Genomic DNA, 12,036 nt, shown 5'->3' with positions numbered 1-12,036 from the left:
TCCACCATGTGCTATTTTACAGCAAGTTAACACAGCCAAGCAAGGAAATTTCTACCCTAATAAGCAGCACGACAATCCATAAAAATCACGTGGGATAGGACTTTCCAGTAAATGTCTTCACCACCCAGTAACCCTTTGCAAAGACAAGGCAACTTTACCTCTTCCTCTTTTTAAGCCCGTTTCTATTAGGAATGTCAACTTTTTATATACTGTATTAATAAAAAAAGAGTTTTAGTCTTCACTTGCGCAACTTCAGCCTTTTTTTAGAATTCTGAATGAAGATGGAACGCCTCCTCTCACGGGTGATATAACCGGCTTACAATCTATAGCTCATTGTTAGAAGGGAAAGCTATCTTTAACATTTTCTTGGGAACGTTCTCAAATTCCGTATTACATAACACAGTTAATATGCCATGGCCAAAATGAATTCAACGTAGACAAGTGCCTTGGAGAATACAGGTCAGGTACCTGTGACTGAAAGCAAAACCACAGTAATTTGATGAAAGGCAAACCTGTCTAGTACAAAAAGAAAAGGGATGGTGAGTGGCCTTCAGGAACCCTATCATTTTGCTCATTCTCATTTCAAATTATTGGTGAATTTTTATTCATCTACAGCCCTTGATATCTCTCTTCAGTGCTTCACATGCCCAGCAATCGACAACGAGGTTTACTGCATTATTTCTGGTCCTTTCCTTAGTTCTTCCAGAACGATTTCAACTAAAACTCCCTATTTCTCTTTCCATAATCTTAGGAAGCCACTTAGCAGCATTTTCCCCCTCCCTTCCATTTAGAACAGGAAACGCTCTCTCTCTCTCTCTCTCTCTCTCTCTCTCTCACACACACACACACACACACAAAGATCATGAACAAAATGGCATCATCATTTCAAACTTTAAAAAGAACACAAGCTGCCGCCTTATAACAGGCCAGACCATTGGTCCAAGTAGCTCAGCTATTGTCTACACTGACAGTCAACAGCTCCCCATAGTCTCTCCCAGCCCTACCTGAAAATGCTGGGGACTTAGCCTAGGGCTTTCTGCATGCAAGACAGCTCTGTTTTGTGAACACAGTTAATTCAGTGAGTCAAGCATTTAGCCCCCGGAAATGTGGCTACCAAGTTTTAATAATCTTGTGAATAAATGTTAGCCTATTCCTACAAAAGTTAAACATGCAACCTGAAAACACGCAATGGTAGCAGATTGTCCTCCAAGACAGGGCATGTCTGTGGCTCCTAGAAAATAGTGTGTGGTATTTCTAACAGCTCAGTGCTATGCAGAGTTAGACACGGTTAGGCCCACTCAAAGCTTAAGCATATCCAACTCCGTATAATAATGAGCTAGACGTATGCACAAATGTTAAGATTAGAACAAGTGAAAAAATAGATTAACTATACAAATGGGACATTCTAAAACTGACCAAAGCATCTCTTGTGGAAAGCAAGACAAAGTGACAGTATTTGGGGAACCATTCAAGAACACTTGGAATATATAGCTTTACTGATGTCATGGTTGTGAGAGGGACTTGGTTTGATTTATTATTAAGAAAACTTTGAAGTATTACAAAGCAATAGGTAATAGTATCCATGTGAGAAGTTCAGCAAGGATTTGACATAAAATGCCTTTCTGCATCTTTAAAATCAGAATTGTTACAAGTGGGACTTTTGTGAGATGCCACCAGAAATGGGTTGAAATGATTTATCTGGTACAGTATACATATTTGTTGATGACATTAGAAGTTAATTGGTATTCTGCTTATCTCATGGAACTTTAAAAGCCACTCTTTAGCCGGGGGGGGGCAGGGGGGAGTTAAAGTTTTGGTAACTAAAAACTGAAGTTTTACTAAAGTGACTGCATATTTGATTTATTTATTTTTACTTCACGTTACCAATTTGAAGTGTTTTAGGAAACACAGAGAGAGCTGTGCAGGAGGCAGGATTGCCTGAACAACGTCCCTCCTACTTCTGTGGTCTTAAAGCTTTAGAAGGCCAAATCTTAAATCAGAAAGGGCTCCACAAGCTATACAATCTAAGCAGATCAAAATACAATTCAGCTCTAACAAGTGAACACAACAGCATCCATATTTGTGAGGAGCCTAGGCCAGTCCCCCCTCCCTTCCCTTGCTGGTGCTCAGACATTGCTCACTGCCTGAACTCAGATGTATGTAGTAAGCAGACACACCAAAATAGACCAATCCAATACACAGCAAAAGGAGAGAGGGAGAGAGAATATCAGGTGTTCTTCTGCCATTCCTGTGGCTGAACACAGCAGGCCTATAAACTTCACCCACAAGAGAAATAAATCAAAGCCCTCGCATTAAACCCACTTGTCAATACAGCAAGGTTGCAGCTTGCTGACACCCCCAAGAAGTTGTGACTTTTGGAGTCTATCTATCCACATGGAACATCAGAGGAAGCTTTGCTTCTTTGCTATATCCATCCAAAATCTGCCCCATCACTGTGAGGCAGTGTTAGAAACGGAAATATTATAGCTAAGAGCTAAAGGGCACCTTAAACCGAGGTTACGGGCCCAACAATGGAATGTCTAGGTGTGCTGTTTTAGAGCAAGAATACAAAGCTGAAAATAAATGAACTGCAGCTAAAATCTTACGTTCATTTCCCACATGGTCTAGTCCTTCCCTTGCCCACCCTCCTAATATCCTTAAGAAGGTCTCTTCTCCAGTCTTCAGAGAGTAGCTGGAAGTGGGGAAGCAGAAAAAGGTCCTCCTTTCCTTCCACTCTGCAGTTTGAATCGGAAATCTCAGGTACAATACTGTGCCCAGAACTCAGAAGCGGCTAGTGCTGAGGAAATTCTGGGTTGCAAAATGCGCCTGGAACAATGGGAGTTTCGAAGGAGACGAAACTTGTTGCCGGATCAAATTGCCTACTAACCCCATGAGGGCACTCTCCAGAAACTCAGCTATCCAAAGTCCCCTTCCACTCCGCGCTTCGCAGTTGTTTTGTTTAAAGGGGCGTCTTTAAGACATCTTTCTAAGGCACGCCTCCACCAGAACCGACGGCGCAAACAGAGGTTGACAACCCCCCCCCCTTTGCAGCGACTGCTAAGGGGGGAGGCGGAATGGAGAACAGCTCCAACCTTTCTGAGAAGGTCACACCCTCAGGCCCAACCTGACTTCCTTCCCCAACACCTGACTCGTGGTCTTCAGCAACACAAGGCTGCTTCTTCCTCAGGCGCTCCAAATATCTCAGGACCGACGGAAGAAAAGTTCCAGGAGAAGTGAGCCACGGTCCCAGTTAAGCCTCGCAGTCCCCAATTCCAGCAGCGCCTCACACACTTTCCCCGGGGTGCGTGGGAGGGGCGGGGAAAGTGGAAAAAAAGAAGAAGAAAAGGCCACCCCTCCGCCACGGGAACGTCAACAAACAAGCCGCCTCCGCAGGCCAAAGTGAAAGGTTCAACACCTCCTTCCGAGGTGCAGCCCGGAACTCTCCCGTCGCGGCGAGGGAGCACCGCCGCACTCTTGCTAGGCTCAGAGGCGCCCTCTCCGTTCCCCCAGCCTGACAAAACAGGTGCCGGAGCCCAGCCTCGTCTCGAAGTCGCTTTCACCCCACCCCACCCCACCGATGGCCATTGCATCCCCTAAGCAGCCCCCCGCCTCTGCTCCCCCGGGCAGCCTCGGTGGGCTCGCCAACCCGCGGCGGCGCCGCCACGTGCAATCCCCGGGGACGCGCGGCGCCCTCGCTTCCCTCGTACCCCGGCGGCAAGCCGTAGGCCCAGGCCGGCTCTGCTACCTCGGAGGCCGGAGCGCTCGCGCTGCCATCGGCCGCAGAGAGAGCGAGGCGAGCAGGCGGGCTGCTGCAGGAGCGCTTCTCTGCCCGGGCTCCTCGGCTGCTGCTGCTGCTGCTGCTGCTGCCCCTTGAGCTGCCCTACGGTAGCAGGAAGGCGGCTCCGGCTCCGTCCCGTTTACCTGATCTGCGGCAGCTCGTGGCATCGCATGGCGCAACACTGCCCGGAGGAGGCGGGCGGGCGGGCCGGCAGGCGGGCGGCTACGGCTCCCTCCCTTCTTCCCCGCGCCGGTTCGGTTCGCCGCTGCCAGCCGAAGTCAGGCGGCCGCGCTATGGGAAGAGAGGAGCGGCGAAGGCGGGCTGGCGGGCGGGCGGCCGGGGCAGCCCCGCCCGGCGATGGGCTGGGTCTGCCGGGGAGGCCGGCTTCCCGGTTAAAGGCACACAAGGCCAGGAAGAGAAGGGGGCAAAACCGGCTGCCCTCTCGCAGCCGACGGGAGTGCTGTCAGTTGCCAGAGCTTCGGTGCCGCCCGGGCGCCCCAAAATCTAGCAGGAAAGGCTGAGATTAGGGGTAAAAAAATAAAATAAGAAGGCGTTGTAAACAGGTGCAGAGGGCGTCCTCAGCGCTGGGAAACCCCAGGCACCAAATAGCGTGCCCTCCCAACACTATTATTATTATTATTATTATTATTATTATTATTATTTCTCTGGTCAAAACAGGGGCGTCCTATTGCATCATCATCATCATCATCATCATTTTATTATTTATACCCCGACCACTCTGGGCAGCTTCCAGCATATGTAAAAACATAATAAGACGTTAAACATTAAAAAAAAAACTTCCATCTACAGGGCTGCCTTCAGATGTCTACTAAAGGTTGTATGGTTACTTATCCCCTTGGCTCAGGGGTCGCAAAACTCCATCCCCTCCAACATTTCTCCAATTAACTGTCAGGGGTCCTTTACTTTTACTATTTTAAGTCCAGTCGGAAATAGTACAACAACTTTGCCAAAAAAAAAAAAGCCCATCAACTTTTCTGTCCAGATCTTCACTGTTTGAAATATGGTAACCCTAGACTAGCCCACATGCCCACCATTGGCAGTTGTGTGGCATCCATAGGCAATGGTATAAACTTGACTTACCGGCATTCCAGAATTGCCAAGTTAAAAGAAAATAAAGGGGAATGAGGTCCTGCACTCCACCTGCACTGTAACTATTTTGTCACTAGAAAGGTAATTGCTTATATGTATGTACTCAAGTTCTACTTAGTACAGGAAGTGGCCTGCCAATATTCTGGTTGCTACTTTGGCCCCCAACCCCCTATTAGCACCCCTGTGCCTTTAACACAGAAGTTCAACAGGTGTAGCTTTCTGACACAGTTTTGAAACTATAAGATTTTTTAATTCAACTGCTGTATTTCCAGGGAGCTATAAAATCAGTGTTTCTCAGCCCATGGGGTGTGTCCCATCCAGGGGGACACGTGAAGATTTTGAAGGCTGGGGGGTACTGGTTCCAAAAATATAAGTGAAAATATATATAATTAAAAGTCACCATCTTTCAGTCTTTATGAAAATTTAAACAATTAGGAGAGCCAGGTTTGAAGGCAAGGGCATGGGATTTTTACTTTAGCTAAAAGGGGACATGGGATGAAGAAGAAAAAAGTTGAGAAACACTGTATTAAAATGCACACAAATCCTGACAAAGGGAATACATTTTTTCCCGCTGAGTCATCCTTCCTTGGGACCTACATTTCACAGCCTTTCCAACTGTGGCGATAAAAGCAGACCATTTTTTTACATCTAAATGTGATAGTTACATTCTTGATTGATTATGCATAAACTGATAATTTGAAGTTACAAGTTCGTATTGCAGGGCTATTGCCGGCAGACATCCATACTCAGAAATCCCTGCTAAAGATGGGCTTGTGAGATTCAGAGGTGATAGGATTGATTGGACCTTGAAACTTGCGGCAGAGGCCTGTTCAAGTTTATGCAAAGACGTCTCACTGTGTTCAGTGGGACTTATTCCTGAACAAGTGTGTTTATGATTGCAGCCTTAGGTTCAAATCTCTCCCCAGCCAAGAAAAAACTGAGTGGCTAGGAATGTTGTCATTGATGATGGTGGTATTATTATGGGCTTTCAGCCAGTTAAAATAAATTGTTAGCTTTAACTGGTTTTAAATATGCACATGTAACTAAAACAATAGTTATGAAGAAGGGGAACATTAATGTATAGTTTTTTTAGATGAGCATAAGGACATTGGTTCAATCTAAAGGCCCATCTAGTCCAGCATTATTTTCTCAGGTGCATATAGGAAGCCCAAAGGTAGGACGAGTGCAATGGTTCTCTCCCAAACCCCATGAACTGGTATTCAGAATTTCAAGAGCATACTGTCTGTGTTTACCCGTCATAACTGGTAGCCACTCATCCGCCATGAATTTGTCCAAACTCTTTAATTTAAAGGGAAGTCATTACTAAGTCCAACTGTTAGAGGCTCCACATAACAGGTTCTCAGCAATCCATATCCTCTTATTTAAGGCAGCCACCTCATTTTGAGCCCCTTCACCTCCACCAGCTGCTGGCAATTTAACCTATGCTGAGTCAAAAGCCTGTCTCAGCTTATGTAAATAGATAAGGGACAAATAAAGGGGCAGCTTTCGGGGCTGCTGAGTTACACCATAAGGTAAAGGTAACGGACCCCATGACGGTTACTGTAAGTCCAGTCAAAGGTGACTATGGGGTTGTGGCGCTCATCTCGCTTTTCAGGCCGAGGGAGCCGGCGTTTGTCCACAGACAGCTTTCTGGGTCATGTGGCCAGCATAACTAAACCATTTCTGGTGCAACGGGACACCGTGATGGAAGCCAGAGCGCACGGAAACACCGTCTACCTTCCCGCTGCAGCGGTACCTATTTATATACCGGTACTTGCACTGGTGTGCTTTCAAACTACTAGGTTGGCAAGAGCTGGAACAGAGCAATGGGAGCTCACCCTGTCGTGTAGATTCAAACCACCGACCTTCTAACTGGCAAGCCCAAGAGGCTCAGTGGTTTAGACAACAGCGCCACCCGCGTCCCTGAGTTACACCATATCCTGTGCTCTGTCATGGTGAAATGGCAACCGATGCAGGGCTGAATACTTTTTTAATTCTCCTCCTTCCCATTCAAGCTAATGGGAGAGGAATTATTTGCTCTCGGTCATAAAGTTGCACCATGGATAGGCTGTGGACTGGAGGAGTATAGAATCTTCGGTGCTTTGAACCACATTCCTCCAACTGGAGTATCACGGTTGGTTGCAGAGGGTTGGACTGGATGACCCTCAGGGTCCCTTCCATCTCTGCAATTCTTTGGTGGAAGAGCTTTCACAAACTGAGTGCTCTACCTGCCGATTGGGATAATTCCCCCAGTATATCTTTCATTCTGGGTGTGTATCTGGTGTTCTACTTGCGTACTGGGGCTTCTGCCCAATCCTAGAACCCCCTCACCTGGTGATTTTCAGTATAGGATTGTGCCCTTAATTAATTTAAAAATGCTGTTTAATACCACCAGCCCGCTTAAGGGTAAAACCTTAGGCTTCCCACATGATTGCGTCATTGGACTGTGTGGAATCTAATGGATAAGAGATACATCCCCCTTGGTTTTTATACCAATGACGGTCCGCAGTGTGGTTTATTCAAGTTACACATAATACAAAAACAGGGCTAATACAATAAAGAAAAATGTAGATTATTATGCAAATCCCTTGCCTTTTGTCTTGGACTTTGCGCACACGTAGAGATATGGGTGAGGGATTTGCATATTTTTGTTGAGCTGCTAGTTTTAATAGGCAGATAAAATTGACACGTTTAGATCTAATTCCTTCCAACCCTGTAGTCATTGAATTGCCAGCATGAGGCGGAAAATCACTCACAGAGCCAAATTCAAAAGCTGGTGTAAAACCAGAGGTTCCCACTGAAAAGAAAGGATTTTCTTTGTGAGGTATTTGCAGATAGGAAGATAGGAAGCTGCCTCATACGGAGACAGTTCATTCGGTCCATCCATCTACCACTGAGCTGTGGTCCTTTCTTTAAATTACCTTCCACATGTTCGGCTGAACATGCATAAACATCCCCCAAGACTGTGCCTACTCGTGGCTGCAGGCCTCGGCCTCATCCCTGTGTCCACATGGGCTTTGTCCACACAATCACAGGTGCTGCCTCTTCACAGGTACACAATTGTGCAGTCAAAACCCACACATGTACATTTTGTATACATGCACAACCCCACTCCCCTTTAAATGTGCGTCCAGTTGAACATACGGAAGGTGCCAAAATTACAGGCACAATCTGAAATGCTGAACAGAACCCATGGAAGTTTGAATAAAATCTATTAGATTTTCCCATGGGTTTGGTTGCAAAGGATTGCAACCAAAAACAAGTTATCATACTGCACTTTATGGTCGCAATCAAAGAGAGGGCAAAGCTCCACGAAAGAGATTTAAACATACTTAACTGTCTTGAGCAGAATCCAGTGCTGGCCCTACCATTGGGCAGAATGAAGCAACCATCTTAGGCATCAGATACTCGGAGGCAGCAGAAGTGGCCTGTAGCTATTTCTCCTGAACCTCCACCCATTCAAAGTCCACTTGATTTCTGGCAGTAGAGTTGGGAGGAGTCACCATTTTGCCCTTTCCCGCAGGTAGCAAAATGTATTCGGATGGTCCTGGCAAAATCATATGGCTACCAGCCGTCCATAGTCAGTTGCCCATGTCTTTTCAACGGGAGCCAACTGTTAGATTCCCTTATAAGTGGGGGGTCTTTCTGTTTCAGCGTTATGCCTATTGAAGACAGGAAAATGACACGTATTTTCTAGTTATGCTCCACTTGTATATTTCTAAACAAGGCAATTATTACAGTAATATAATATCTCCGGTGTTTCCCCTTCAAAGGAACGAAGAACAAGAAGATGTACAACCCACAAGTTCCGGGTTGCTTCTTACAAGAAAAAGGTTATCTGAAGAACCACCAGTGCTGAGGAGATGTAAAGTCCAGTGTTTGTGTCATTTGCAAGGCAAATGGACTTTCAGGTATGCTGTTGTATTGTAGAGTGGATCTGTCAAATGGATTCCAAAGTCTGAAGATAAGATAATCACACATGGGACTTTGACCTGGAGCTCAAACAAAGGGGTTGGGGGTTGGGCACTCTTCCACAGCAGACCTGCTCAGCCCCCCAACCCCCCACAAATTGAACTTTTTGTGGTAAGGAAAATGGACAGGGTAGAAATGCCTTGGAAAATGCAAGATAACAATCGAATGACGCAACGTCATACAAGAACAGCTCCGCAAACGGATCAGAACGAACGCTCAGTAAACAGTGGGCATTGTACGACCTCCCTGCAAACTTTGTGCAAGCAAATCAGTATGAATGCTTAACAAACAGGTCCTTATGGAAGCAACCTTAGATACACGCAGCCGGTGTTTTACTAGTGCTGGACTTGTGTTTCTCAAAATGCAAAATGGCTGTTGGCACGGAAACATCAATTTATTCAAAGCCTATGGGGCTTGCAGAGCCATCCAGCCCCCCTTTGTGTCGGGCTGGGGGGTAAGGATTAGGTAGGTGTTTACTTGGGCTACCTCTGCCGGCTCCCACCAGCTTCTGGAACATAGCTGTCAACTTACAGATTTGAAAATAAGGGACCAGCAGCCTCGAAAATAAGGGATCAGCAGCCAAAATAAGGGATTTTCAGAGCACAGGTATGTACAACTTCTGAGCCCCTCCGAGCCAAAGCAGCCAAATGAAGCCTCAAGCGGAGGTTCCCACAGCGCAGCAACCTGGCAAAGGGGATGCAGCAAGGAAAACCACCGTCACCTCTCCACTGGGAAGTGCTGAGCAAAGGTGAGTCCCCAGGCAACGAGGCCGATTTGATCTGCACAAGGCATGCAAGCTCCACCCCCCAGTCGTTCTTAGACTCCTTATTGGGTGAGCAACGCAGCCAAGCAACACAGTTGGAGCCTCCCTTTTCTCTGGCCAGCCGGCAGGCAGGGAGGGAGAGGAGCTGCTTCCTTTGAAACCCGGGAAATTGAAGGGACATCATCAATAAGGGACAGCAGCGGGACACGGCACTGGGATAAGGGACTGTCCCGCCAAATAAGGGACGGTTGACAGCTATGTTCTGGAATGACATCAGCATTGCTCTGCTAGCAATCATGCTTCCCCTTCCGCCTGCAGGATCCCTGCCCACAGCCAGGGGAAACCCCTAGTAGTGTGGAGGGGCATGGTTGAGCACAGCAATTTATCTGACGGATGGAAACTGGGACTGCTGTTCTGTAAAGCCCTGTTGGCCTGTCAGGTTGAACTGGGGATGCTAGTGTTCCTCCCTTTGGGTCTAACTACATGTGGTGGCGGCCAGACCATAGTCTCTGCCAAACAGAAAAACAGCTGGTGGGAAAGCATGCCGAACCCACCGGCCATTTCTGATTTCTGTGTTTAAACCATCTTCCTGCTCCTGCTCCTCCCGGGCTTTCCTGTAAGCTTTCCTCCTGGCAGGGTTTATTTCTGACTTGGGCTTAAGACAGTTAAAAAGTACGCTGGATTGTTGTCGGAAGGCATTTTGTACAACTGCAAAGCAGTTTTCTACTAAGCCGTTAAGGAATCCCGCAGCAAATGATGTTTACTCAAAGAGGAGCAAAGTATGCAGCAAAGAAGGCTTCTGATCCCTTTGCCTTCTTGGTTCATTTAATTCAAGATTAACATGAACACAGCAGCAATAGGATCTGATGTATTGCACAAAGGAATGCTCAGTATTTTTTTTCTGCTTCGTGTTTTTACTCTTGATGGGATCTGCCCAGAGTGGCTGGGGAAACCCAGCCAGATCGGTGGAGTATTATTATTATTATTATTATTATTATTATTATTATTAGATTGACGCCATGTTCTTGCTGCAGTTTCTTCCTTACAGGGTAAAGCTTATTGGTGCTTATTTTTAAATCCATGTCAAGTGATTTCCCTCTTGACTACATTATGAAGCTCCTTCTGAAATCAATAGATTTGTTCCTAAGCTTCATAAATTAACTAGTCCACAGGCAGGAAACATTGACGATTATGTGGGTCTGGTTTGCCATGGAAAAGCAGCATTCGGATACCCACAGCTGAATGCACATCGTAATCATATGCATTCAGCGTGTGTCGTTTTAGGGGCTGAAACTTAATTTTAGCAAATTTCTTCAGTGCGGGGTCATATTTTTGTTTTGGGGTGTGAAGAATTCAGTTTTGTGATTGAATATAACATTTAGCTTGGTAGGTCTATCAAGCACATAAACTACTTTAAGAAAACCAAATAATTTTTAATTTTACCTTCTGAAAAGGTCTGGTAATGCTTAATAATAATAATAATAGTAATGCATGATATAGTTGCAGGTTTTTAATTATATCTATGCAATTTTACATGCATTTTACTTAACAAGCTAAACTAAGTTATATTAATTTAACAAAAATGTCTTTTGACTTCCCAACTCACGTTACGACTTTTTAGCACTCCTCATTTTTGGAATTTGGAAGTTGAAAATTTCAACACGCTCTACTATGCATGCCATGCTGATTGGGCTAATGGGAGTTGGATTCCATCAGCATCTGCACAGCCAAAGGTACCCAATGCTGGCCTAATGTGCTGCAGATTCAGCAACTGGTGCTTTTCAAGTTCTGGTTGCAAACATCTACATCTAGAGCATCTATATACTGCTAACAGCCAAACCAGCTAACAATAGAATCAATCAATCAATTTAAATAATACTTTGTAAGAAATGCTTTAAGGGACTAGGCATACCCCACCAAAGAATATTTCAACCATTATTTTGAAACCATGGATTTTTTCCCCATTATATATATTACTGTTGTAATCCATTGCTTCCCCACTTCCCCATTATTAGTTTTCACTATCTGGGGACGCGGGTGGCGCTGTGGGTAAAACCTCAGTGCCTAGGACTTGCCGATCGTATGGTCGACGGTTCGAATCCCCGCGGCGGGGTGAGCTCCCGTCGTTCGGTCCCAGCTCCTGCCCACCTAGCAGTTCGAAAGCACCCCTAAGTGCAAGTAGATAAATAGGTACCGCTTTATAGCGGGAAGGTAAACGGCATTTCCGTGCGCTGCGCTGGTGCTGGCTCGCCAGAGCAGCTTCGTCACGCTGGCTACGTGACCCGGAAGTGTCTTCGGACAGCGCTGGCTCCCGGCCTCTTAAGCGAGATGAGCACGCAACCCCAGAGTCGGTCACGACTGGCCCGTACGGGCAGGGGTACCTTTACCTTTACCTTTATCTGAAAATTCAGTG

The 12,036-nt window shown here is 46.1% G+C and overlaps 1 protein-coding gene across 8 annotated transcripts in view; it reads right to left on the bottom strand.

Moving 5' to 3' along the window:
* TEX2 (testis expressed 2) overlaps nucleotides 1–4,311 on the bottom strand; it is a 96,804-nt gene extending 92,493 nt beyond the window's left edge. The window contains exon 1 of one of the 8 annotated variants that reach the window (XM_083598597.1): nucleotides 3,922–4,311. The gene's annotated coding sequence lies outside the window, so the exon portion shown is untranslated. Of the gene's footprint in view, nucleotides 1–3,129; nucleotides 3,591–3,745 lie in introns of those variants that run through there. The other 7 variants (XM_083598603.1, XM_083598600.1, XM_083598602.1 and 4 more) reach the window with 7 other exon arrangements.
* Between the last annotated feature and the right edge of the window lie 7,725 nt (nucleotides 4,312–12,036).

Source organism: Podarcis filfolensis (assembly GCF_964270895.1).
Source record: "Podarcis filfolensis genome assembly, chromosome: 2".
NCBI classification, from domain to species: domain Eukaryota; kingdom Metazoa; phylum Chordata; class Lepidosauria; order Squamata; family Lacertidae; genus Podarcis; species Podarcis filfolensis.
This window is presented reverse-complemented; position numbering and strand designations above follow the sequence as displayed.